Genomic DNA, 26221 nt, shown 5'->3' with positions numbered 1-26221 from the left:
CCAATGGTTTGCCATGACTGGTGCAGATGATGGGCCTACTCAGGTCAGGTTTTCTTGATCTAAACGGGGGCCTGACATCCGATGTCACCAGAAAAGCAAGTTTTAACGATTATTTATGAAATTCAGGCAAATCCATTGGATGTAGCCCCTGTCATTTGCGATTGCTTCCCCTCTTCCTCATATGTGTCTACAAGCCACTGATCAGAGCTAGTGAGAATGTCTAGCATCCATGAAAGAACACTGTCAGGAGAGATGAAGAAGATGGGCAGAAGATCCATTGAACTGTTGTTGATTGACAGTTTATTGAGCAGCTAAAATATGAGATATTTGGGTAAGAATTGTTATTCTTGCATAAACTTTAACTGTTCTGTATCAATATACGGACTAAGGATTCTTCTTCCAGTATTTATTGCCCTCTCTTCATCCGGAGTGTGTGATGGTCTGGGTTCTGTTTTCTGACTGGAGCAGAGACCAAGAGAAACTCATTCATATGTGTAATCCCTTTTACCCTGCTGATCATAAAATAGAAATTCTTATGATGAAGTGTTATCAATTTGGCATTATAATTTTCTTTTTTTTATTATGTGACATTTCATGATTTAATAATTTGTTCATGCAACACAGAACACAAATAAAACTGATTGCTGAGAAGTCACAGTTTATGATTGGATATAGCTGCAGAAATAAGATCAACAGGAAGTCTCATTCATGGCTGCTTGTCCCTGGTAAACACACATCCCAGTAGTTCCTGTTTTCATGTGCCATCTCAAAGCTCTTGGGGCTGTATTGCTGTGACAGTCAGCACATGCATCTTTCCATTCCCTGCCTCAGTGATGAATGCCCTGGGCTGGTGTGGAACTCTGTAGAGGAAGTGCCATAAATTTACTCCTGAACTGGCCTGAAAGCCAGAACCGGGTTACAGGCCGACAGCAGTCACTTGACTGTGGGAAACAGTTCAGGGATTGTTAACACTGGCCATTCCCATGAACTTGAGGTTTCATCTGTGTTACTATGGGCACTTAGGTGACACTGTAGTAAATGCATAGCTTTAACTTCCAGCAAATGGGATTATTATAGTTACATACCATAGAGCATGCTTTGCAAGTTGATAAACTATTTTCCCACAATTTTGAACTCACTTACCAGACAATCCATGAAGACTTAAATGGAGCAAAAAAATTAAATAAATATATTTTAGTCATCTGTGCAGGGCAGAAAATACTGAACATATGAAACCTAAAAGGAAATATGTAGGGAATGAAGTAAAACATGACATTTTAATTTTTAAATGTAGACATACAGCACAGTTACAGGCCATTTCGGCCCACTAGCCCGAACCGCCAAATTTCCACCCAATTAACCTACACCATACATATGGAATAATGGGAGGAAACCAGAGCCCCCGGAGAAAACCCACACAGATATGGGGAGAATGTACAAATTCCTTACAGACAACACAGGATTTGAACCCTGGTACCAATTGCTGGCGCTGTAAAAGTCTTGCACTAACTGCTATGCCAATCATGTCACGTTTTGAAAGGTACCAAGGGTGTAGTTTAATTGGGTGTAAATTGGGCGGCATGGACTCATGGCTTGAAATGTCCTGTTAGCGTGCTGTATGTCTACATTTTTTATCAAAACACAATGCTGGAGAAACTCAGCAGGTCAAACAGTGTCCTTGATAGACGCAAAGGCAAACATACATAACTGATGTTTTGGGCTTGAATCCTTCAAGGTATGGAAAAATGTAGGCAGGTGTCAGAACAAAAGAGAGGGGAGGGGGAAGGCGTAGTTGCCAAGGCAGGAGGAGATGGGTGGAGAAGGGATAGCACCAATTAGGGGAGGAGGGATGGCTAGGTGAATAGAGGGGGAAGAGGAGAGCAGGTTAGCAGAAACCAGAAAAGTTGATGCTCATACCATCTCACTGGGGAGTGCCCAGATGGAAAATCAGGTATTGTTCCTCCAATTTGCAGGTGATCTTGGTTGGGACTGTACATAAGACCATGGACAGATGTGAGTATGGGAGTGTGACACAGAACTGAAATGGTTGGCTACTGGGAGGAAGCATTTTGGATGCAAAATTTCAACCTGTCCTTCGCTTACAGATTTATCTGCATTATATTTTTTTTGCAATTTACAGTTTTATTTCAGTTATTTAAAGAAATTTTAGATTCAATTTTAAATTCATTTGAATTTAAATTAAAAATGTTAAATTTAATGCAGCATGGTAAGAGGCCATTTCGGCCCACAAGTCCATGCGCCCAATTAATCTAGAACCTCCAGTACATTTCGAATGGTGGGAGGAACCTGGTGCACCAGGGGGAAGCCCACACAGTCTTGGGGATTCGAAGCCCAGTCTCAAATACTGGTGCTTTAACAGTGTTGCACTAACAGCTACACTAACTGTGCCATCCAGTATAAAAATAGTTGAACGAACATGATGCTGACCACATGCGACAATTAAATAATAATGCCCACTGATATTTGGTTCTCCTCCTGCTACTTGTTTCTTGAACAATTAACTGAATGTGATATGCAAAGATGAAAATTGCTCAGGGCAGGACTATGTGCCATGATCGACTGAAAATAAAAAGAAAACAAATTGCTCTTATTCATCTTTTAAAGTCTGTCAGTGAAGGTAGAAGATAGATGGTTATGTTCCTTGCTACTCTATTGTAAGTGAAATGTAATCAGTTCATTTTGAATGATGGTTATTAGTGACTTTCCTTATGCGTGGTCAACAAATAGTGAGCCCTTACAAATATTCCCAGTTGCTGCCTGGAGGGGAACCGACACAGACAAGATATGTGAGCGATGACACAGCAATGTTGGTCAATGCTGGATCACCAGGCATGAAACAGCAAGGAAAACTTCCAACACATAAATAGTTTACTTTTCCTAACGTAGATGGGTGTAGGTTAATTGGGTGTAAATTTGCAGCATGGGCTCATGGGCCGAAATGGCCTGCTACCATGCTGAATGTCTAAATTTAAAAGAAAATACTGTTATTTCCTGAGATTCCATGAGGAAAATTGCTCTTGAAGGACCCTGGATTGGTTTAACAAACTGAGACCTCCTACTCCTCTTCTTTCACTGGCCTGTCTTGGCTCTGAGCTCTCTGTACATATTGGTAGTCATGCTGTATTCCAAGCATCTTTTATCTGAGTCTGTGTTTTACACCATGAACACTTCTTGATGCCTGTGCCAGCAGATGAAGTCTGCAGCACACTGATTTATACTGATTGATTTTCCAGTGGCTTCAGCTGAAAAAAATTAAAACAAAATGGATTTGAAAAAGTTAACTGCTGTGTATACAATAGATAATACAGTGACATCATCATGTGTAAATATAAATGCTGCTGTGTAATGTACGACTTTGCAAACTTTGTGTGGCAGATAGCCATTAATAGAACAAGTTTCCATAGAAACAAACAGGGGAGCAATATCATTTATTTTCTAAAATTTGCATTTTAATACTGTATCTAGGCTTGCAAGAAACAGATATATTCAAATTTATGTTTCTGGTGGAATATTTTCTTCCGTTTAAAGTGAAGAAGTAATATTATTTACATCTGTTAGCAGGATCCTAATCTCTTGATATTTAACTGATCTTTGGCAAAAAAGCACCAATGTAGACCATTTTCCTCACAGTTTGTGTTATATTCAACAATGCAAACATAAAGTTCATGTTTGCATTTAGCTATTTACTGGTCATTTACAAGTCTATTTCTGTGTCACTATTTTTGCTCTACAGTGTTTGGCCTTTAGTACCTATAAAAGCAATTTAAGTTTGCTTGTTAGATAATACAATAAATTCCGAAAGACTATATAGTCATTTGCTTCATGGACATGAACCAAATGAATCTCTTATAGAGAAACCAGAAAGTATTCCCTGCAGCTCTATGAATGTGTCCTTGAATTTTTTTTTTGGAAAAAATGTGTCTGCTTGTTAGTGGGGCTAAGTTGAATAAGCCCCCCCCCCCCCATCCAATCGAAATAGGCAAAGCTAATGAGATCAATCCGTCTCTTGTTTTAATTATGTCCGTTTTCTAGTTCTGCTAATTTGCACGATTGTAGACGTAGCTTGCTGTGCCAATGAATGTCTACGTTCCTCGACAGAAGCCGATTTCTTTCTTTGGCTTGGCTTCGCGGACGAAGATTTATGGAGGGGGTAAAAGTCCATGTCAGCTGCAGGCTCGTTTGTGGCTGACAAGTCCGATGCGGGACAGGCAGACACGGTTGCAGCGGCTGCAGGGGAAAATTGGTTGGTTGGGGTTGGGTGTTGGGTTTTTCCTCCTTTGCCTTTTGTCAGTGAGGTGGGCTCTGCGGTCTTCTTCAAAGGAGGTTGCTGCCCGCCAAACTGTGAGGCGCCAAGATGCACGGTTTGAGGCGATATCAGCCCACTGGCAGTGGTCAATGTGGCAGGCACCAAGAGATTTCTTTAGGCAGTACTTGTACCTTTTCTTTGGTGCACCTCTGTCACGGTGGCCAGTGGAGAGCTCGCCATATAACACGATCTTGGGAAGGCGATGGTCCTCCATTCTGGAAACATGACCCACCCAGCGCAGCTGGATCTTCAGCAGCGTGGACTCGATGCTGTCGACCTCTGCCATCTCGAGTACTTCGACGTTAGGGATGAAAGCGCTCCAATGGATATTGAGGATGGAGCGGAGACAACACTGGTGGAAGCGTTCTAGGAGCCGTAGGTGATGCCGGTAGAGGACCCATGATTCGGAGCCGAACAGGAGTGTGGGTATGACAACGGCTCTGTATACGCTTATCTTTGTGAGGTTTTTCAGTTGGTTGTTTTTCCAGACTCTTTTGTGTAGTCTTCCAAAGGCGCTATTTGCCTTGGCGAGTCTGTTGTCTATCTCATTGTCGATCCTTGCATCTGATGAAATGGTGCAGCTGAGATAGGTAAACTGGTTGACCGTTTTGAGTTTTGAGTGCCCGATGGAGATGTGGAGGGGCTGGTAGTCATGGTGGGGAGCTGGATGATGGAGGACCTCAGTTTTCTTCAGGCTGACTTCCAGGCCAAACATTTTGGCAGTTTCAGCAAAGCAGGACGTCAAGCGCTGAAGAGCTGGCTCTGAATGGGCAACTAAAGCGGCATCGTCTGCAAAGAGTAGTTCACGGACAAGTTTCTCTTGTGTCTTGGTGTGAGCTTGCAGGCGCCTCAGATTGAAGAGACTGCCATCCGTGCGGTACCGGATGTAAACAGCGTCTTCATTGTTGGGGTCTTTCATGGCTTGGTTCAGCATCATGCTGAAGAAGATTGAAAAGAGGGTTGGTGCGGGAACACAGCCTTGCTTCACGCCATTGTTAATGGAGAAGGGTTCAGAGAGCTCATTGCTGTATCTGACCCGACCTTGTTGGTTTTCTTGCAGTTGGATAATCATGTTGAGGAACTTTGGGGGACATCCGATGCGCTCTAGTATTTGCCAAAGCCCTTTCCTGCTCACGGTGTCGAAGGCTTTGGTGAGGTCAACAAAGGTGATGTAGAGTCCTTTATTTTGTTCTCTGCACTTTTCTTGGAGCTGTCTGAGGGCAAAGACCATGTCAGTAGTTCCTCTGTTTGCGCGAAAGCCACACTGTGATTCTGGGAGAATATTCTCGGCGACACTAGGTATTATTCTATTTAGTAGAATCCTAGCGAAGATTTTGCCTGCAATGGAGAGCAGCGTGATTCCCCTGTAGTTTGAGCAGTCTGATTTCTCGCCTTTGTTTTTGTACAGGGTGATGATGGTGGCATCACGAAGATCCTGAGGCAGTTTTCTTTGGTCCCAACAAAGCTTGAAAAACTCATGCAGTTTGGCATGCAGAGTTTTGCCGCCAGCCTTCCAGACCTCTGGGGGGATTCCATCCATACCTGCTGCTTTGCCACTTTTCAGTTGTTCGATTGCCTTATATGTCTCATCCAGGGTGAGGACCTCATCCAGCTCTTGCCTTAGGGGCTGTTGAGGGAGCTGGAGCAGGGCGGAATCTTGGACTGAGCGGTTGGCACTGAAAAGAGATTGGAAGTGTTCTGACCATCGGTTGAGGATGGAGATCTTGTCGCTGAGGAGGACTTTGCCGTCTGAGCTGCGCAGCAGGCTTTGGACTTGGGGTGAGGGGCCGTACACAGCCTTTAGAGCCTCGTAGAAACCCCTGAAGTCGCCAATGTCCGCGCTGAGCTGGGTTCATTTGGCGAGGCTAGTCCACCACTCATTTTGGATCTCCCGGAGTTTGCGCTGAAGATGGCTGCATGCGCGACGGAAGGCTTGTTTCTTCTCTGGACAGGACGGCTTTGTAAGGTGAGCCTGGTGGGCAGCTCGCTTCTTTGCCAGCAGCTCCTGGATTTCCTGGCTGTTTTTGTCAAACCAGTCCTTGTTTTTCCTGGAGGATTGCAGTATGGTAGTCTTCAACTGATCCCAGAGGGTTTCAGGGGACGGGTCCGTGAGGCGGGTTGCATCGTCGAGCTTTGCTTTGAGGTTTGCCTGGAAGTTTCCTCTTGCTTCGTCTGACTGCAGGTTTCCAACATTGAACCTCTTTCTGGGGACTTTACTGTTCCTGGGCTTTGGCTTGAATTGAAGGTTGAGCTTGCAGCGAACCAGCCGGTGGTCAGTGTGGCATTCCGCGCTAGGCATGACCCTGGTGTGGAGCACATCTCGTTTGTCACTTTCTCGCACCAGGATGTAGTCCAGGAGGTGCCAGTGTTTGGATTGGGGATGCATCCAGGTGGTCTTAAGGCTGTCCCTCTGCTGAAAAAGGGTGTTTGTAATGACAAGCCGCTGTTCTGCGTAGAGCTCCAACAGGAGGCGCCCATTGTCATTGCACTTGCCGACACCATGCTTACCCAGGATTCCTGGCTAGGTTTCTGAGTCTTTGCCGACACGAGCGTTGAAGTCGCCCAGGATGACAACCTTGTCGGCTGTAGGGGTGCGTTGGATGAGGTTGCGCAGGTCAGTGTAGAACTTGTCCTTTTCTGCTGGTTCCGCCTGGAGGGTTGGAGCATAGACACTGATGAGGGTGATGCCACGCTTGTTTTGATGGGGGGGGTCGCATGGACATGATTCGGTCCGAGAGGCCTGTCGGAATGTTTTCGAGTTTGGAGGCAATGAAGCTCTTGACCATGAAGCCTACACCAGATAGGCGTCGTTCATCCGAAGGCTTGCCAGACCAGTAGAGTGTGTAGCCCGCGCCGCGTTCTTGGAGGCTGCCTACATCTGCCAGGCGGACTTCACTGAGAGCGGCTATGTCGATGTCAAGTCTGAGGAGTTCATGTGCAATGAGGGCAGACCGACGTTCAGGTCGGTGGCTGTCAGCCTTGTCTAGCATGGTTCTGATGTTCCAGCATGCTAGCTTGAGTTTGTGAGCATCTTTTGAGGGGGAGGACGTGGACCTGTCCTCGGGCCTGCGCAAAGGAGCTTTTAGGTGGAGTGCAGTGCGCGCAGTACTGGCCCCACCCTTTACACCCATGGTTCGTGTGCCGTGGCCAAGCAAGCTGGGACGTGGCAGCGAGGTCCTTGGGTCGTAGGTTTTATATCGGAGTGGCCTTCTCCTATGCAGGTTTCTTACCCGGGCTGGAGGGGCCTGCCTCCCCTCCTAGGTCGGTCCATACTGCCCGGACCGGGGCCGAGGCCGCCGCAGCTCTCCCTGTGCCCGGACAGAAGCCGATATGGAAAGGGGTAAAGCTGGCCTTCTTAAAGGTCTCCTTTCAAAGCCTTCACCAGTTAAAAACCAGGATGTACCCACTGCCATGGTAATGCAGTACAACTTTGAATCTTCAAGTGAAGCACTAGTGTACAGTTGGTTCTGAATACAGAGTTTGAAAGTTGTGCAGTTCCTTACAGTCTGACATTCATTGATTTTTAAATTTGACTCAATGTTTATTTTGTTTGACAATTTTTTTTTGTACTGTGATAGAGTGAAGATCTCATAGAGATATATAAAATTCTGACAGGACTAGAGAGGTTAGATGCAGGAAGAATGCTACTGATGGTGGGAAAGTCCAGAAAATGGTGTCTAAGGCCACACTAAAAACACCTTCTGAAACCCACTGTGCTGTAAACTACAGCTTTCCTCCAATCAGTGTTCCAGTAACCTGTTCTTAGACGTTCCGTGTGACAATATAACTTTCATTGTTTGCACATTGACTGTGTGTGCAGGCTGCAAACTGGTTGTCCCAAGCCATGCTATCCCTGACAACCCTTGACTTCCTTTTGATTTATAACAGCTCTCCCTGTGCCCGGACAGAAGCCCATATGGAAAGGGGTAAAGCTGCATTTCCTGTGTCTCCTAAAGAAATCTCTTGGTGCCTGCCACATTGACCACCGCCAGTGGGCCGATATCGCCTCAAACCGTGCATCTTGGCGCCTCACAGTTCGGCGGGCAGCAACCTCCTTTGAAGAAGACCGCAGAGCACACCTCACTGACAAAAGGCAAAGGAGGAAAAACCCAACACCCAACCCCAACCAACCATTTTCCCCTGCAACCGCTGCAACCGTGTCTGCCTGTCCTGCATCGGACTTGTCAGCCACAAACGAGCCTGCAGCTGACGTGGACTTTTACCCCCTCCATAAATCTTCGTCCGCGAAGCCAAGCCAAAGAAAGAAAGAAAGAAAGAAGACAAACACTAATTTGAAAAGGAACTCCATTCTTTCAATGGCTCAGTGAATGCCTTTATTAAAAATACAGTGAATATGTGACATTACCATCCTCTTTTGATTTAAGTGTAATATTAGTGAACTTAAAACATAAATTTTCATGAAAAATTTGTCAACAATCACAAAAAAGTTTCATACTGATATATTGCATGTCCACTGAAATCTCTTGCCATGTTGTTCATGTTTATTATATGATGCCTGAGAAAAGGATAAATGCTGAGTCAATGTTATTATAACATTAAAATGTATGTAATCCTTAAGAAGAATGATGGTTATGTTCTTTGCTACTCTATTGCAAATGAAATGTAATCAGTTCATTTTGAATGTCAGTTATTGGTGACTTTCCTTATCCGTGGTCAACAAATAGTGAGCCCTTGCAAATATTCCCAGTTGCTGCCTGGAGGGGAAGATCGGTGAGCGATGACACACATTGGCAATGTTGGTCTGTTTATAGTCAACACTGGATCACCAGGCATGTTACAGAAAGGAAAACTTCTAACACATAAATAGTTTACTTACTTTTCCTAACGTAGCTGGGTGTAGATTAATTCGGTGTAAATTTGCAGCATGGCCTGCTACCGTGCTGGATGTCTAAATTTAAAAGAAAATACTGTTATTTCCTGAGATTCCGTGAGGAAAGTTGGTCTTGAAGGACCCTGGATTGGTTTAACAAACTAAGACCCCCTACTCCTCTTCTTTCACTGGCCAGTCTTGCTCTCTGAGCCCTCCGTACATATTCCTAGTCATGCTGTATTCCAAGCAAATATTCATCTACGTATCACTGAAGTTTATGCTGTTATATAGCAAACCTGAATGCATTAATGACATTTAGAATATGAGTAGAAGCTCCATCCATCCTCAACATTCATTGGAGCGCTTTCATCCCTAACGTCGAAGTACTCGAGATGGCAGAGGTCGACAGCATCGAGTCCACGCTGCTGAAGATCCAGCTGCGCTGGGTGGATCACGTCTCCAGAATGGAGGACCATCGCCTTCCCAAGATCGTGTTATATGGCGAGCTCTCCACTGGCCACCGTGACAGAGGTGCACCAAAGAAAAGGTACAAGGACTGCCTAAAGAAATCTCTTGGTGCCTGCCACATTGACCACCGCCAGTGGGCTGATATCGCCTCAAACGGTGCATCTTGGCGCCTCACAGTTTGGCGGGCAGCAACCTCCTTTGAAGAAGACCGCAGAGCCCACCTCACTGACAAAAGGCAAAGGAGGAAAAACCCAACACCCAACCCCAACCAACCAATTTTCCCTTGCAACCGCTGCAACCGTGTCTGCCTGTCCCGCATCGGACTTGTCAGCCACAAACGAGCCTGCAGCTGACGTGGACATTTACCCCCTCCATAAATCTTCGTCCGCGAAGCCAAGCCAAAGAAAAAGAAGAGAAGCAATTATAAATTAGAATGAATCAGAAACCACAAATAACTAACCACAAAATAGTTAATAATTCCTTTAATTGAAATTAATGTGGGGCCTTTCCTGCTGCTGAAAACATATTCAACTCTGTGTGATTAAGAAAGGGCGTTAACCGAGGCATTGAGTTCTAAAACGGCAGCATTAGCATTAAATCAGCACTGAACAGTAATTGACATCATCGTCTGCCTCAATCTGCATATTTCTGGCTTTATTAGCAGCATATGTGCTAATACCTCTCCAATGTGCCATCCGGTGCGACTTACTCCATAAATATGCACATCCACATTGCTTTCTAGAACCAGTTTAACATATGCTGTGCGCCAAAAAAAATCCATCGTATCAAAGTGAATTTTGTGGCCAGCTAGTATTCTGCCTGCGTAAAGAACAATATTATTTCAATAACAAATATGCTTGCCAAATTTCTTATTTTTACAACTATGTTAAATTTTCTTGAATATCGTAAGTTTTCAAAAAGTCTGCTTGATAATATATATTACTTGACAGAAAATGTAGGAATTATCAACTTAGAACTCTGTTCACAGTTCAGGTATATTTTTTTAAAGTGGTGTGGCCTTATTTTGTGGCTGTGAGCGGGTGTCCATATGGCTAATAGATAATAGAGGAAAATTGTCATGGATCCGTTTTTGATAAAAATGCTAATCCTCCTTTTGGAAACACTTCCCTGTTGGCGAAGTTTATCTACAACAATGTTGTTGATTGTTATCTATAGTACAGAGTTTGTATGTTCCAATCAGGATCAAAGGCAAGGTTAACAGGCATAGGGAACTTTGGTTGTCGATGGATATTGGGGATCTGGTTTGGAAGGCGAGAGAGGTGTATTACAGGTATTGACAGCTTGGAGCAAATGAGGAGTACTTGAGGAGTAGAGAAAATGAAAAGAAAACTTCAGGAAAGAAAGCAGGAAGGCTCAAAGAAGACATGAGGCTGCAATGGGAAGGGAAATCTTAAGGGCTTCTACAAGTATATTAAAAGCAAACAGATATGTTAAAGTTGTGTAGGACATTGGTGTCATATTTGGAGGATTGTGTGCAGTTTTGGCAGGGATGGCACTGGAACAAGTCTTAGCAGAGGACATTAGTGTAACCGCGGGGGACACAATCTGATGTTCGAAAACTCATTCAGGGGTGGGGGCAGGGGTGCTGCCTACCTGCTTACCATGAACCTCCTCCGTGCACTGCAGCCGTCCCTCTCGCTCTCCCACCAGTCTGCTTACATTGCGGACTAGTGATGCTACATGCTAGTGACACTGGACTGCAGATCAGGGAGCAATGCCTGCGAGCAGATGGGTGTCACACTACCTCATTTTGAGGGTCAATGCCCACAGATGCTCTCCTTGGCACCAACTCTGAATTTTGGTCACCGAACTACAGGAAAGATATCAATAAGATAGAAAGATTGCAGAGAAGATTTATTAGGATGTTGCCCGGACTTCAGGAACTGAATTACAGGGAAAGGTTTATTCCCTGGAGTGTAGAAGAATGAGGGGAGATTTGATATTTAAAATTATGAAAGGGAAAGATCTCTTAAATTGGTGCGGACTAGAGGAGCCGAGATGGCCTGTTTCCGTACTGTAATTATTATATGGTATATGGAAAGGCAGAGTAAATGTAGATAGACTTTTTTCACTGAGGGTAGGTGAGATGCAAACCAAAGGACATGGGTTAAGAGTGAGAGGGGAAAAGTTTAGGGAGAATGTGAAGGGGAACTTCTTCACACAGAGAGTGATGGGGTGTGGAACAATCTGCCATCTGAAGTGGTGAATGTGGGATCAATTTTAAAATTTAAGAAGCATTTGGACAGGTAAATGGATGGGAGAGATACAGAAAGCTATGGACTTTGCAGGTCATTGGGACTGATTTGGCAAAGACAAGAAGGGACGAAAAGGCCTGTTTCTGGGCTGTAATGTTCTCTGGTTCTATGGTTCTAAGTTCGGGCAGTGGATGTTAGAAAGTCCCTCATGGTACGCTATTTCAAAGGTGCAGATATATATGAGTTAATAGTTTCCATGCATAATTGGCTGCACCATAGAAGATAGAGGGTAATTTTGAAAGGCTGTTATTCAGACTATAAGTTTGTGAGTGGAGGTGTTTCACAGTTTTGTGTTTGGAACCCAATTGTTTGCAATAGATATAAATTTATCCGAAAGTAAGTGAGTGTAATCAGTTAGTTGGCAGGTACAAAATTTGGTGAGGTTGTGGACAAAGAGTTATCAAAGAATACCACAGGATATACTGGAGATCCATTACAGACGTGAGAGAGAAACAGTAGATGGCATTTAATATGGACAAATGTCAGGTGTTGCACTTTGGGAGAATAAATATAAGGGAAATATATATAGTTAATGGTAGGGCTAATAAACACATTGATTTTCAAAGTTTCAAATTCCTTTTTATCGTCATGTAATAATACATATAAAATATGCATGACATACTTAAATATTTGTCTGCCATAAGACAGAGTTTCCATGAGCATTATCCAGTGTGTCTAATAGGAAAAAGAGAAGCAAAGTCCTTTCAGTAACAGAACGTACATCGATTCCTCTCCAGTGCTTCTGCAGCCTCTGCATCCACACAAGCTCCAGGTCAAACCATCAGCAATCCAAGATCCAGATTGAAACCTCAGATATGATGAGGAAACCTTCAATGCCCAAGACCATTTGGGAAGCCCTCAGACCCTCATGAATCCTGATGCTAATACCTAGTTTCCATGAGCCAGTCTCCAGCAGCATGCAGCCTGAGTGGTTCCTTCAACTATCCGTCACCAGTAGCCCACAGCCTGAATGAATCCAAACATTGGCAGCCACTTCTGGTGCCCTGCAATGGTCCACTGCTCCCCCGGTCTCTGCAACTCCTCGTGGTGCACTGCCCAACACATAAACTTCCATTTTGGTTACAGACTCTGTGGTTACAGGATGTTATGAAATTAAAAACCTTTGGCTCCTCTAACAACCTGTTTAAAGCCTGTATGGAGACATTGGCATTAGGACCAGACTGTAGGAGCCTGCAGAGCAGTGCATCTCTGCTCCCACCTTCCCTGGTCTACACCAGTGGCAAAGCTGCTGTCACAGCTCTGGCAGCACTGCCATTTCTTTTTGTCCAGAGGGATCTGTTGGTCCAGGTCCATAGCTCATTGAAATTGCTCATGCAAGTTGGTAGGGTGGTAAAGAAGGCAGGTGGTGTGCTTGGCTTCATTGGATGGGTACAGAAGTAAGGAGGTCATATCGTAGTTATACTAAATTTTGCTTTGGCCACTCTAGGAATACTGTGTGCAATTCTGGTCGTATCATTGCAGGAAGGATGTGAAGGCTTTGGAACCGATACAGAAAAGGTTTACCAGGATGTTGCTTTGTTCAGAGAATATGTGTTATGGGGAAAGATTGTTTTCTCTGGAGCATAGGAAAATGAGGCGGCAACCTGATGGTGGTTTATAAAATCAGGAGGCATTGATAGGGTGAACAGACAGCATCTTTTCTCCATGACAAAAGCATCTCACACCAGGGGACGTGCATTTAAGATGAAGGGAAGAAATTCAAGAGAGAAGTGCCAGGCAAATATTGAGAGTGGAAAGTGCCTGGAATTGGCTGGCAGAACAAGTTGTGGAAGCAGATAGTATTTATGTTTAGGAGGCTTCTTAATAGACTTATTTTGCTCGGTCCTGTTCTATGTTCTATATAGCCTGTATTAACTCCAAGATAAATGCAGCATCAGCCATGAAACATAGCCCTTTTTTTAATCTCATATTTTTCTCTGTCATTTGAGAGGGTCTACAGAATCCTTCTGAAATGTAGCTGGTCTAAGAAATCTGCTGCATGATGACATACAAGGTGAGATTATTAACAAATGGTCCACCATCGTATCAAACTCAGCTTCAAGGACATGAACTACCTGCAAAGGATCCATACTGCTAATAAGTGTTGTAACTCCCTAGAACCACTTAATGTCCTGTATTCTTTAAGGAAAATGGACAAATTACAATAGTCCGCTGGTCTCACCAACACAGTCTCAACAAAATTTCCAAATCTACTGGCAGGATAAATGAACCAATTTCTGTATCCTCTCCTAAGACAACATCAAGGCTCGAACTACACTCATTTTGCTCCAGTGGGGAGACCAGGTTATTAGTGTGTGAACAGCAGACTCCTGAAACAGACACTACATTCAGAGCTCTGTCACAACTACTGATTGCTTGGTAAAAAGAGGAACTGTTGAAGGATGTTCTCAGATTCTCCTTAATAAAAGGTATAACCCTGTCTGCTCAAGACAAGGAAGGACATTCAGGAAAGAATACACAAGAGTCTAGTATAAACAGTGGAAGTAATGCAGCAGCTCGCATACTGCCCACCAGATCAAGTATCTTCTGCTGCACCTGTGGCACTTTTGTGAGTCTTATACTGGCTCCAGAAACTCGAAAAAAGGTGAGGAAGCAAGTGACTCTCAGTCCTTGTGTGATAGTCTCAGAAGAAGATTGGTCATTGCATAGCCTTGCAGTGACATTTATTCATTTGAAAATTCAGTTGTTCCCAAAATCAAAGGCACGCCTACGGAATCAGCTGTACGCCATGATGGGTATTTCTTTCAAATGTAATTTAGCTGTAGAAAGCACAGTTGAATATTTAGAGCCAAATCCTCATCCTGCAGATTCCACAGCAGAGAGAAGCCTCATAATTTGGATACATGATGTGTCGTGGGCTAGGGAATTGGGGACAGGAATTGGCTCTGGAGGATGATAGGGGTGTTGACAATTGATTAGATGTTTGGGCAGATTAGTGGTGGATCAGGTCGATGGTGAAGGCTGGGTGGGTTAGACAATTAATGGCTAGAGGATGGATTGATTGAAATGAATTGGGGAAAAGCAATGATCAGCATTTGGTCACATGTTTGAAAGAGAGCAATAGATGGAGCAAGAGCTTAAGTGATCATTGCTTTTTAGGACGGGTCAGTGGTGTTTTTGGAGGGCAGAAAGAAGTTAATTACATAAAGGAGATTTTACCTGATGTGCAATTCCCTATGCAGAGTTGGGACCTATGCAGAAAGACCACAGTACTATGAATAACTCTCCCCTGAGTTGCAAGTGACCAATGACAGATGAACTTTAGATCACCATGAACTAAATTCTTCAAAACTATTGCAGCCGGTGTAAGTATGTTTCCTCTCATCCATGCAAGTAAAATTTGTCATGGAATTTGCCTGGTTGAATTGCTGGAGTGGTGCACTTCAACCTGGAAAGCTATGTGGTTTTGGTATACTCCAGAAACCATGCATTTTAAACGTGTATAGTGAAATTGGCAGTGCCATGCAGTTGCATTGTCAATTGCTCAATTGTTCAAAGCATATATTGTGTGTCATTTGTCCGTCATTGTCAATGTCCCAAGATGACTGATCAAGCTAATTTGGACACGGAATGTCCCGTTGTATGTTGGGCAAACATGAAGGCCCTGCAGTTAATGCGCTGGTGGCTTTAGAATTGTGCAGCTCACGCTTATGTTGTGCTTCAGCAGTGCTCCTTGCTTCATAAGCTTGACAGCCTGTGTGGATAAGGCTGAACCAGGTAGAATGATTTTGAGCCAGAGTTTCCCAGGTGTTTGTTACTATGTCAAGCAACTTCAGTCTTTGTAATGCATCTTTGTAATGTTTTTAATGCCAATCATGTGAGCATCTACCAGCAGGGTTCCACAAAGAGGAGCTGCTTGGGTATGCGCTTGTCCGGCATGTGGATGACACGACCTGCACGTGGGTCTGTTCTCTCATCAGCAATGTGTGGACTGATGGTAGACTTGCTCTGGAGAGAATGTCAGTGTCTGGTACTTTGACTTGCAATCTAATGCTTAATATTCTGCGAAGACAAGTCAAGTGAAAATGGTTGAGCTGTCTTGCTTGCCTTCAATGCAGAGTCCATGTTTAACAGGCATACAGGTGGGCAGTGAGTACCACAGCTCTGTAGACCTTCACTGTTGCTGTCAGTGAAGAGTACAGGTTGGGCATAAAGGGGCCTTCTGATAATGAGCATCAAGTCACATACCAGCAGAGAGTTTGTACATTTTTTCTTAGCATCCTTTTGTTTCATCAAGTGCAGACCTTATCCAAGTGTTTAGGTCAATATTTTGGCATTTAGGTGCACTTACTTCTTGCCAAACTTTGTGAAAATTAGTAAAATAAAATCAATATTTCGACATCATGCAGTGGGCTTTGAAGCCCTCTATAAAGTCCTGAGGAGGTGCTGTCTGGATGGATATTCATCAAATGACGATTATTTCTTTCCTCTTGAATGTTGTCATTTTCTTTTTAATGCTGATGGAATGGAAATGTTACCGAGGCTTAAATCTGCTTTGTGCAGCTATTTTCTTCACTAAGTCATCTCACAAACAGTTAAGGTGGTGCACAATTTTATATTACAGCAATGAAGATAATGAGTAAAATATTGCAATTTGTAAGGTTCTGTTTGTGAGTGTGTGCTTGTGGTTAGTGATTTAGTGATAGATAAGTAAAGGTAAAAGTGGCCCTGGGTCTAATAATCATTGCAGTACGCTGAGGTTAAAAAAAATCTTCTATGTCCAATACATTTAATGTTCTCAATGAGGATGGGTCTAAAGCAGTGTTTTTTAAGCTGCCTCCATTCCTCATTCCACCTTCAGCAGTTCCTATGACAAGTAAGAGATTGTTTATATATGTGGGTGGAAAGCAAAAAGTTTGAAAACCATTGTTTTAATTATACCTCATTGACTTGTTATGTGCATGGTTTCATAACTCCAAAGGAAATGCGCCAAAGACAATTTTTCTTAAGCAACTTATTTCAGTAACAATTGGGTCTAGAGCAGTGATTCTCAACCTTCCCTTCCCACTCACATGCCACGTTAAGCAATCCCTGACTAATCACAGAGCACTTATGGCAAAGGGATTACTTAACGTGGAATGTGCGTTTAGGCCGGCAGTTTGAAAACCACTGCTCTAAAGGCACAAGATTTTTTAAAAATGAAAAGAAACCAAAAATTGACCAGATTTTGAACTTCTCCATTATTTCCCTCATGGTGTTATCATTCCTCAGTCCTCCCAGATTTTCCAGATATGGAGGGCCTCTCTCACTTGCCTTGCATTTTCCAGACTTGAGACACATGGAGTATCTTGGAGCAGGACATGTTGCTCTTTTGTGCCCTCCCATGGAGGAGGTCTCTATCTTCTCCCAGTCTTTGGTAAAAAGAAGTAGATGAAGGATATTATGTAACCATTTCTGTCCCTTTGAAAGCTTGGCCTCTGTTTTTGTGGGTAGAATGTTGATATTAGTATGTGGTTTGGCTTGGCATAGCAAACTGTGGATGTGGTTGGAGTTACAATAGATATAATTAACTTTTGTGCATGTGTGTGAAAGAGAGAGATTGCATCAGAATTAAAGCAGTATTCTTGTTGATCTACATCTCACTTTAATATATTGTGAGATAATGAAATGTCTGCAGACATTTTTCCATAATGTGGGAATTCTCATTGCTGTAGCCTCCATCTGCGTTCTAACAATAGCTTTTAGCAGGTCTCTTCGCAACCATATAGACATACAGCACAGTAACAGACCATTTCAGCCCATGAGCCTGTACTGCCTAATTTACACCCAATTAACCTACACCCCCAGTACATTTTGAATGGTGGGAGGAAACCAGAGCCCCCAGCAAAAACTCACACAGACACAGGGAGAACGTAAAAATTCTTTACAGACAGTGCAGAATCCGAATCCCGGTCTCAATTGGTCATGCTGTAAAGGCATTGTGCTAACCACTACACCAACCATGCCTTCTGTTTTAACCCCTCTCCCTTTTCTCCTGTCCTTGCTCCTTCAGTGCTTCTCTCTTTCTGCCCTCAAACTATTACAAATCCTAGTTGATATGGAAAGAGTGGCTTTAAATGCCCTTCTTTGGATGCTGAACAGTGGAGTTTCCAACGACACTAAATTGGTCCTGGCGCTGTCGGGGTCTGTACAGCACCTGTCTTTGTACTTAATTGTGATGTAAAATAAACCATAACCAAAATACTATTTCTAATATATTTTTGGCCAATTTCACAATTCCTTGTGAGTATCTGCCAAGGTACTTTTGCAAAATGCTGCATATTTTGAGGCACTGGAAAAAGGTGAACTAAAAATTCTAAAAAGTATTTTAAAAATAATAATGTTAGCTAAAAATCAAATTGAATGAAAATAATTTTAAAGTTGTACATCCTGATCATTTGTTCTACAGATCCCTCTGAAATCAATGGGGCCTTGTATATCATCTACTAAGTCCTTGAAGGCTGGACTTGAAGGAGGCCATATCTGTTCTTACTCTACCACTTGTCTCTCTTTGATATCCAGTAAAGGTCCTCAGTCAACGTTAAGCTGGGCAGCCGCCTCTCAGATTCTGGTATAGGATTGAAGAGGCAGAACGCTGGTGTTTCTGATCAGAAATGTTAGCAGTACCCAGCAAGATTAGGCCAAATCTTTCAGGTGAATGGTGTGATTGGAGTGTCCATGTCTTGATGGAAGGTTTTCGACCTGAACCATTCATTTAGCCTTTCTCCAATAATGGGAATTGACATATTCAGCAGGCCATTTTTATTTTGTCATTTCTGGATTTTGCACTCCATGCAAAAAAATCAATTAGTACATGAAATTGATACTGATTGTAGCTGCATATGCTTTGAGTTTTTTTTAAAAAAAGAACACTGCAAGACTGAAACCACCTGCAAATTGGAGGAACAACACCTCATCTTCCAACTGGGCACCCTCCAACCGGATGGCATTATTATCGAATTCTCTGGGTTTCATTAAAATCCCCAACCCCCTCACTTCTTTCCCCATCATCGTACCCAAGCTCTTTCTCTCCCTTCCCTGTCTCCTTTTGCACAAACGATAAATTCTTCCCTCGTCCTTTATTGTATCCAATGAACGCCTTGGGTTGGTCTGGATTCCTCCCCCAGCTGGCACCATCTGAATTCTGAGTCTTTCTGAGATTTCCTACTTCTGGCTCATTCTACTTATTCCTTGGGGAATGGCTCAGGCCCGAAATGTCGGCAATGTATCTTTGTTTTTTTATGGACTCTGAAAAGACTGGCTGAGTTCCTCCAGCATTTTGGTGTGATTTTTCACTACAATCATACCATCTGAATATTTTAGTGTTTTAAAAAAGAACATTAACAACTGCAAATTCAATGCAATTGTTACAAGATCTATATACCTGGGAGGTCAGATGCTTATCCTGTTTCAGAAGTCAGGATTTGTCAGAGATAGCTCCACCTGCATAATTAGTCCTTCTTCTGTACCTGGGTGATTCAAGGAGCATCTATCCAGCAAAAGGATAAGATGGGGTGTGGTTGGAAACAACATTATCGTAAAAGAGAAATAAAATTTCCTATACTGATTTCCAAAAAACTAATTTCCCTTCCAAGCCACTGTCTTCCCTAACCTCCATGAGTTAGATATCTATTCTGAGGTCTGTATTTCATTATTTATTCCTTCAAAGAACTTGGGTGCAATTTGCAATGCTAGCGTGTAATTTCATTCTCCAGCAGTCTCTGAACCGAGGAGGCAGAGTGTGCCATTACATTAGTTCGACAGCAGATGAGAACAACAGATTTTCTTCCCTGAAATCTTTCATGTACCAGATGGACTTCAATGACAATTCAGTAGTTTTGTGTTTGCTGTTGCTGAGAACAGTTTATTTTTAATTCCAGACGTATTTATTTACTTTAAAATTCTCCACCTTCCATGATTTAAATAATGGACCAGAACTTTGCTAGTCCAGTAATTTAACTACCATACCAAATCCATCAAGCCTGCCTGTAGGAATTCATGGTCACAAAATCTGTATGCCTAGTCTCTTCAGGCTGATTGATACAGTTTTGTTTTTTTTAATTTATTTTTAGTGTTGGTCTTTGCCTTGCTGTATCAATTTGCTCTTGATAAGGTGCTGTCAAACTGCATTCCTAAAGGTACTTTCACGGTGCTTTGGGTCAAAAATTCCAGGATTTAGGCCTAGTGATAGTGGCAATTCTCAGTATCGAAATCATGTACCTCTTGGTGATGCACCTGCTGCCTTTTTCCCACATGGTGGTAGATGTCACAAGTGATAGAGGAGCTGCTAGAGTAATCTGGGTGAATAACTGCAGTGCAATTTTAAATGGTACATTCTATGTATGGGCTGATATGAGAGAGAATGATAGTGTGGAAAAAATGGACCGTTTGCTGCAGGACAGTGAATGTCTCTTTTTGGCGATAGTATTTATGTGGGTGATCTATAAGACCATAAAATATAGGAGCAGAAGTAAGCCATTCAGCCCATCAAGTCCACTCTTCCATTCATGAACTGATTCATTTATCCCACTCAGCCCCATTCCCCTGCCTTCTCTCCATAACCTTTGATACCCTAACTATTCAGATGCCTATCAATCTCTGCCTTAAATACACCCAACCTCCACTCCGCAGCTGCAAATTCTAGAGGTTCACCACTCTTTGCCTAAAGAAATTCCTCTGCATCTCCGTCTTAATGGATGCTTTTCCATCCTGAAATTGTCCCTTCTTCCCCTTGGCTTTCCTACAATGGAAAACAACTTTGCCACATCTACTTTGTCCAGTCCTTCCAACATTCAAAATGCTTCTCTGAGTTCCTCCTCATTCTTTTGAATTCCAAGGAGTATAGCTCAAGAGCTGTCAAACATTCCTCATATGCTAATTCTTTCAATCCAGGTATCATTTATGTGAATCTTCTCTGAACCCTCTCAATACCAGTGCATCCTCTCATAAGTAAAAAGCCCAAAACTTTACCATGTATTTCAAGTGAGGCCTCACTTATAAAGCTTCAGCATCAAATCCCTGCTCTTGTATCCTTTTCCTCTTGATCGGAATGCAAACATTGCATTCACCTTCTTCACCACCAACCTGAAGGTTAACCTTTATGGTATCCTGCGTGAAAACTCCCAGTCCCAAATTTTGAATTTTCTTCCCTTTCAAATCATAGTCTGTCCTTTAATTCCTTCTACCAAAGTGCATGACCATTACACTTCCCGACATTGTATACCATTTGCCACATCTTTGCCCTTCACTGAATCTATTCTAGTGTCCCTGCAGCCTTTAATTTTCTTGAAACTACCTGACCCTCCCCCTATCTATGTACCATCTGCAAACTTAGCCATGAAGCCATTTATTCTGCAATTGAAATCATTAACATAAAACTTAAAAAGAAGGGGCCCCCACACTGACCCCTGCGGAACACCACTGATAACAGGTAGCCAATCTGAATTTTATTTCCACTCTCTGTTTCTTGCCCATCAGCCCAATGATCAAGTCCATTTGAGTTTCTGACCAATGGTGACTTCTAGGAGAGTGATGATGGGGAAGTTGGTGATGTTAACGTCACTAAGTGTGACAAGCAGTTGTTTCAAGTCTCCCCCATTGGAAATGGTGAATGCCTAGCACCTTTGTGGTGTGAATGTTTCTTGGCAGGTTGTTGCTTATCCTATAGACCACACATGTCAAACTCTGGCCTGCGGGCCAAATTTGGCCCGCGATATAATTATATTTGGCCCGCAAGATCATATCAAAAATGTATTAGAGGTGGCCCGCTAGCCGCCGCGCCAGTATAGCGCATCCACAGTAACTGGTGTATCCCAGGGTGAGAGAGAGAGAGAGAAAAATCCTGGTCCTTGAAAAGTAGTGGTGGGTGGTTTTATAAACATGCTGTCGTGTCCCCCCTCCCACCCCCTCCCACCGCAGCGCGGCCTGGCTGGTGTCAGGGGAAGCCAAGGCTGCTTCCCAGTGCCCGGAACCCCAGTGGCACAGCTTTTCCTGGAGCTGCAGATGGAGTCGGGATGCCGGAGGGAAGATTGGGGCTCCCCGCCGGGCGATGGGGGCGCCGGCCGCCCTGCGCCTTCCCACCGGACCAGCGGCGGGTGCCCGGAGTACACGTGGAGAGCGAGGCTGGTCAGGCAGATAGGGTGGAACCTCCCGCCAATCTCGGGAGTGGCATGGGCTGAATCGGGATTAGCCGCGCTCACCTGCTCCTCCTCCACCGCTAACCGGGATCCCAGCGAGGTCCTGAGCGCGGAGACTGCCCTGGAAAGGTCCTGGGACACCGGCACAGAAACAAAAGGGGGTCCGGGAGAAACTCAGCAAGTCAAGGGGGGTCCGGGAGAAACTCAGCAGGTCAAAAGGGAGGTCTGGGAGAAACTCAGCAGGTCAAGGGGGGTCCGGGAGAAACTCAGCAGTCAAAGGGGGATCTGGGAGAAACTCAGCAGGTCAAAGGGGGATCCGGGAGAAACTCAGCAGGTCAAAGGGGGGTCCGAGAGAAACTCAGCAGGTCAAGGGAGGTCCGGGAGAAACTTAGCAGGTCAAGGGTGGTCCGGCAGAAACTCAGGGGAGCCTGACCTCGCCAGGACCGTTGCCCACTCCCCCTCCCTGCCGCAGGCCGACCCGCGACTCACGGTGACGGGGCCGCTGATCCGCCGAGATGCCGCCCTGCAGCGAGAACCGATGCCCCCACACTGTCGTTGTCCAACCCGATCGCCCGCAAACCCCACCCTCCCATACACAGGCCTGAGTAAGTATTATGAACTTTAATCTCAGGATAAAACAATCTTCCAATAGTTTCATGTCACAGTGATAAATATATTCCTGGTTAAAAATGGTCCTGCACCTGGATACAAGCTCATTAGGCATAAAACTTGAAAAGTGTGTCAATCAAAGGATATCTGTACCAATGGAAAAAGGGCATGGCAAATAACCCTGCTAGAGTTCATGCCCACAATCAGTCACCCATTTGATTGTTTCAGGAATCATGTTATTCTCCCACATTCTCAATAGCCCTCAGATTTTACTATTCGACAGCACACTAGCAACATTTGACAAATCCTCTATAGAGAAATATTATTTATTGAATATTTTATTTCTCATTTGTTAATGCTTCTGGAAAGAGTTTATCCAAAACTATTATTAAACATTTATTTTAAGAAGAAAAAGTTTAACATTACATATGTTGAAAGAAGAGAAAACATGCAGATGTTGTTGAAAATTTTCAATAAATATTTAGTTCGGCCCTCGACTTAGTCCAAGTTTTTAATTTTGGCCCTCCGTGAATTTGAGTTTGATACCCCTGCTATAGACCTTGTCTAGATTCAAGCACAAGTTGCTTCATTGGCTGGGGAGTTGTGAATAGAACATGCAATATCAGTGCATATCCCCACTTCTGACCTTGTGAATGAAGAAGGGCTATTGATGAGCCTGGATCAGTGCCTTCAGCAGCTCCTTCAGTGATGTTTGGAACAGGGATAATTGGCTTATAACAAGCGCTAACATCCTCCTTTGCACAATATGTGACTCCATCCATGGAAACATTGTCCCCATGATACTCATTGACTTCAGTTTTGCCAGGATGCCTTTGTATGACTCGTACTCAACTGCTTTATTGCCAAGGTACCATTATGACTTTGCCTTTCAAATTCAGCTCTTTGCTCTGTGTTGGGAATAGGGCTGTGATGAGACCTGAATCGGGTCTTCCTTGTGAACCTCAACATGGACAGATGCAACAGCGTTCTATTCTATAACTCCCCCAGAAATCTTGATGGGAGGCCATAACCTGATGAAACTGGAGCTCCCAGGGAAAACCAGGGAGAACGTATAAATTCATTACAGATAGTCCGGGATTCAAGCCCCGGTCCTGATTGCTGGTGGTATAAAGGCGTTGTGCCCCTTTTTGCTGAAAATATCGTTGGTCGTGGAGTTATGGATAGAATTAAGCAATATCAGTTAATATCCCCTCTCATTTGTGACAACGTTAGGCTTTAAGCCCATTTGGAAACCCCTTGTACTAAAATAAATCAGAAATCCTGTAAGGAAAAGTTTTTCTCTTCACAAAAGGATTTTGTTCAGATGTCTGCCCATATTTTGTCCCTATCTTGATGAAGGGCTCAAGCCCAAAACGTTGGTACGTACCTTTATCTTTGCTATATAAAGGACACTGTTTGACCTACTCCAGCATTGTGTTTTTACTTCAGTCACAGTGTCCACAGACTTTGTGTTTTATTCCTGTTTTGTCTCTTAATTTCAAATGTTCAGATTTTGATATAATTGCTAGTGAAGGAAACTAATGCAAATGGTCTAGATTATAACTTGTTCTTCTTTAATGCTAGATTCAAAATGATACGTAGGTCTGACTTTTATTTGTGCCTCATAACATTAAAGATGAATTATAATGTTCAAAAGAAAAGACATTATTCAGCTAAAACGTGAACTAGCTTTGTTCAAAAGTATGCACATGTTGCTATCTGGGTGTTTTTCTTCTTGTAAATAATAATAGATACAGTAAATGATTGCTTGGCTGGTCATTTAAAGTATACATACTATTTTGGAATACTTCATCGAAGTAAATGATTGAGCAAATCCAAAAGAAAGGTGAGAGTAAAATTTGCCAGTGCTGTCTTGTAAATGACAAGAAATCCATGCAAAAATCCCTAGTGATTTTCCTCTGACTGTAGCCTCCTCTCTTTGCCTGAAATTGAGAACACAAGATAGAGTGTGGGGAATTGAAGGCATAAATCGAATTCCAAGTGGTCTGAATGCAGTACATTAGAGTTTGAATATTTGCATTTTAAACAATGGGAGCTCAAAACTTGATTTTAATAGTAACACACATTGTAAGATTTCTGCCAGTGCTCGTAATAATTATTAAGGGAATTAAATGCTGAAGTTCCTCACTGAAAAATTGTTGATGCTCACTTTGGAAGATGTGTTGTAAATATATTCTTTACACATGTGGTTTTGATTTACTTGCAAATAAGTAATAAGGGAAATGCCTCCCAATGAAATGAATTCTCAATCACTTCAGATTATAAAGCAGTTCATCTCCTATCCCAACCGCTGTAGGATTCTGATATAATTATTCTATAATTCTAAGTGCATTATGTCAATTGTAGTTTTCATCTGTTAACATGCCATAAATCCTTCATAATGTGGAGAAAAGGTAAAAAGAACTAAGAAAGAAAAATTACAGACCATGGTAGAATCGGTAATGGAGTTGTTTGTTGAAATTGAATTTTGCTTGGCTCTTTGCCATATCTCACTCAAATGATAAGTGACTTTGATTGTCACCAAAAAGCAACTTAAACATCAGGATTTTCGCGTGCAAGGGCTAGAATGTCATTCACTTCTGGTGTACACATGAGCCCCTTTCACACTTGCAAGTCGACCCAGGGTCTAATGTGAAAAGAAAATCTTTTCAACACCGGTATCATCTCACACCAGGGATAAACATTCTCAACCCCTAGTCTGCAGACACCAGCGTTGTAATCAGGCAAGTATAGAATGGGCATTTGCATTCTGGGATAGAAATGACCCAAGTTTTTGCATGAATGCAGGAACTTGAAGGAAGAAAAGATTAAAATGAAGCTATAAACTTTGCTGTGGGGAAAGTCGCAGTGGGAGAGAGAACTAATCAGATAAACATAGATCTCAAGGATGAGAAAGAATCTAAAATGTATTAGTGACTTTTAGCAAGTGAAGAAGGCCAGCCCCTCATGCCTGAACCTCCATTCCATTAGATCATGGTGGATTTGTTTCAATAAACAGTCTTGAATGTATAAGCTTTAATGCATTGTATAAAGAAAATCTATGAATCATCCATTTGCTTTACCTGTCGATCTGTCATTCTGTCTTTTTCTCTGCCTACTTGCTTCATGGCAACTGATTTACTGTAACTGCATCCTTTTAAGTGCTAGCATTTCCTTTTGAATCTGGAAGCTTAGCAACCAGCTTTGCACAATATGTTCCGTTCTCTCCTTTGAAATGTTTCTCTTTAACGTGCACCATAGTAACAGATTTTTTTAACACTTAATAAGTTAATCTTTTCAGAAACAAGCTTGCAGCCTAGCAACACATAATTGTCTAATTTAGAACATTAATTTTGTAAAATCTCAGTATAGTCGTTATAAAACAGAGCAAGAGGATGAGGGAAACGTACCAACTCAGTGCAATTTGACAAAAATTCAGTTCTAATTTTCAATTCTTCAAGATTGTCAACAGCAATGGTATCTTAAAATTTGCATACATTTAACTCGTTCAAGTTTACAGCTATACATATGTACAAATATATAAATCACACAAGATTTTATTTAGTTAAAAAAG

The 26221-nt window shown here is 42.9% G+C and overlaps 1 long non-coding RNA gene across 1 annotated transcript; it reads right to left on the bottom strand.

The window, feature by feature from the left end:
• Positions 1 to 227: 227 nt before the first annotated feature.
• On the bottom strand, positions 228 to 25802 carry LOC138748994 (uncharacterized). The gene is made up of 3 exons (XR_011348365.1): positions 25731 to 25802; positions 9165 to 9236; positions 228 to 512 (listed from the first exon to the last, which is right to left on the bottom strand). It is a non-coding gene; the product is annotated as an uncharacterized lncRNA (long non-coding RNA).
• Positions 25803 to 26221: the final 419 nt, after the last annotated feature.

The sequence above is a fragment of the Narcine bancroftii genome, chromosome 1, assembly GCF_036971445.1.
Source record: "Narcine bancroftii isolate sNarBan1 chromosome 1, sNarBan1.hap1, whole genome shotgun sequence".
Classification (NCBI taxonomy): Eukaryota; Metazoa; Chordata; class Chondrichthyes; order Torpediniformes; family Narcinidae; genus Narcine; species Narcine bancroftii.
Note: the sequence above shows the minus strand (reverse complement) of the source record. Positions and strands in the feature narration are given on the sequence as shown.